Source organism: Arabidopsis lyrata (assembly GCF_000004255.2).
Source record: "Arabidopsis lyrata subsp. lyrata unplaced genomic scaffold ARALYscaffold_6, whole genome shotgun sequence".
NCBI classification, from domain to species: Eukaryota; Viridiplantae; Streptophyta; class Magnoliopsida; order Brassicales; family Brassicaceae; genus Arabidopsis; species Arabidopsis lyrata.
The window spans coordinates 14,067,097-14,069,797 of NW_003302550.1; the positions used below are offsets into that span (position 1 = coordinate 14,067,097).

General features: G+C 34.4%; 1 pseudogene; it reads left to right on the top strand.

Moving 5' to 3' along the window:
* Positions 1 to 340: 340 nt before the first annotated feature.
* LOC9308391 lies at positions 341 to 1,569 on the top strand (annotated as a pseudogene).
* Positions 1,570 to 2,701: the final 1,132 nt, after the last annotated feature.

The following is a 2,701-nucleotide window of genomic DNA, read 5'->3' on the forward strand; positions in this document are numbered from 1 at the left end:
TATTTTATGTAATGTCATTTAATTCGAGGGGAATGAAGATGAGTTCGAGGGGAAGGAAGATGACTTCGAGGATTGGTTTGATGAGAAGCTTAGAAATACTCCGGATATGGGAGAAATTGAACGGGCTTTATTTAGGATGTGTGCAATCGTTGAATATGAGCACAAGAAGTTCAGGGCTAAGAGGAAACCTTCCTTGTTTTACATCATGTCAAAACAAGTCTGATTTGTTAATGTAGTATTTGGTGCCCAAACATTCTCCAACGTTTTTTGTAGGGTAAAAAGCCAAAACAATCTAAGTGGTATATTTTGTATTAGTTAGGGAGTGGAGCTTAGATGAGGAATGGTCGGTGGGAATGAAGGAAATGGTCTGTGAGATGCATAGTTTTTCCGATTTGCCTCTTTTTGTAACTCTTGCAGACTTGTAACATGCCAAGGTTGTCTAATTAATATAAGTTTAAAAAAAAATGGTATGTGAGAATGAAGCAATTGGTCCGTAGACACTTTCCAAACACTGTCTTCCACAAATTTCTTCATGTTATTGCATATTACCACTTCATGTTATTTCTCCATGTCACTTTGATGAACATGGCTATGTTAGAAGTTGGGTGATGAGGTTTATCAATTGAGAGGTTAAAGTTAGTTTCGTTGTTAATTTTTGTGGTGATATGTGTAAATTGTTTCCTAAAGGTTCAACAAGAACAAACCACCTCTTTCTTTCTCCATAGCAGATGTGACAAAAAGTCTTAAAAGATGTTTGCTTTGTTCATTCCTTTGCAGGGGATGAATTGAAAAGATTAGAGACCGAGAAGGGAATCATAATGCGGTTTGTCATAGGTCACAGGTAAGATTTGACGTTGTCTTTGGTTTCAAACATTGACTAAATATTGGTTGTTATATGATATTGTCAATTGTTCCTAATAGTTCTTCTCATGGAGGAGTCTTGGACCACACCATTGAAGCTAAAGAACAACAACACAATGACTTCTTCTGTCTGGTAAATGTTTCGCCCGCCCACGTGGTTATAGTTTCTTACTTTCTTTGGTTTTTTTTTTTGTTTGATGATGAAAGTTAAATTCTTGCAGAATAAGAGAGAAGGTTATCATGAATTATCATCGAAAACTCAAATATATTTCTCATCTGCTGTTGCAAAATGGGATGCAGACTTCTACATCAAAGTGGATGATGATGTTCACGTAAATCTCGGTATGTTCATGTCTTTCAAAGCATATTAATACTCTTCCAAGAAAAGCTTACTGAAACTTTAGTTATCATCCAGGAATGCTTGGTTCTACTTTGGCTCGCCACAGATCAAAACCGTGAGTGTACATTGGTTGCATGAAGTCTGGACCTGTCCTTGCTCAAAAGTAAGCAACACAATTATCACAAGCTCATGTTGTTACACAGATCTTTGACTTTTCTTTTTGGATATTGTGTTGTAGAGGAGTCAAATACCATGAGCCAGAGTATTGGAAGTTTGGTGAAGAAGGAAACAAGAACTTCAGACACGCAACTGGACAAATCTAAGCCATCTCCAAAGATTTAGCAACTTATATCTCAGTAAAACGGTGAGCTCTCTCATCTCAGATTCTTTACATTTTACTAAGTTTCGATCTGACTTATATAAAGTACTTCTTTATGTTTCAGTATTGAATGTTTAATTAGATTTTACTCAATTGTGAAGTAAGAAATAGGCTTTTTTTAGCTTTGTGTTCATTAGATTTTCATAGCAAAGCCTTCATTTTTTCAGTGATTTGGGTACTTTGATTACTTAGCACCGAATTGAATGAAATCGTGAGTTAAACCAGAGATTTTGGTAATACAAGTCATGTGGTGAATGAACATTTTCAGTAGATTTAGAACTACTTTTCAAATAGTTGTGAAATACTAATGCTTATATCATAACAATAATGCTTGTAGCATTATATCATTCGACTTTATTAATGTTTTAAAAAAAATAAAACCATGGGTTATGAGTTGTTTTTAATTGTTCAAGCAGGTTCGTCACAACATGGCAATTGCAGAGTACTTCAAGGATGGTTGCTCTACGCTTAGGTTTTCGGGGATAGTGCAGAATAACACTACGCTTAGGTTTTTGAGGGGTTGAATCGTGTTTTGGTATTTAAGTTTGGTGGCTTCACTTCTTTTCTGACTTTATCAATGTGATATTATCTCTTTGTTTATTGATGTTTTTTCTCTGTTTTCTTTGTGGGCGATTTTGCAGAGAATAAAGTTTTAAACTTTGGAACAAATTCTCAAGCTTTATTTGGTACCAAATTCTCAAGCTTTGTCAAGGTTCATGCGTTGGGTGAGCTTAAAGCTGGTTTTATGGAATCGAAATGTTTGGAATTAGTGTTTATTCTTTATACTTCCCATGCTCTTGAAACTGGTTTTATGGATTTTTCATACTCTTCAACATTATTTATCTTCAGGTTGAAGTTTTTTTTCCGGATTAGTCTTTTGCTACTGTTTGAACGGTCTATTCTCACAATCTTAATGTCCTTAAGTTCATAGTTTTGTTCTTATACATTGTTTAATTTGCATAATATTGCATTAGATGATTGTTATGGTTTTACTTTGCATTCGAAGAATTGTTATTGTTTTCTGATTTGGTTTTTAATCTCTACCAGTCAAGTTTTGGTTTTTTTTTATATAATTTTCATGAAAACGATAAAAAAACATTGATGTTTATGCATTCCAGGCG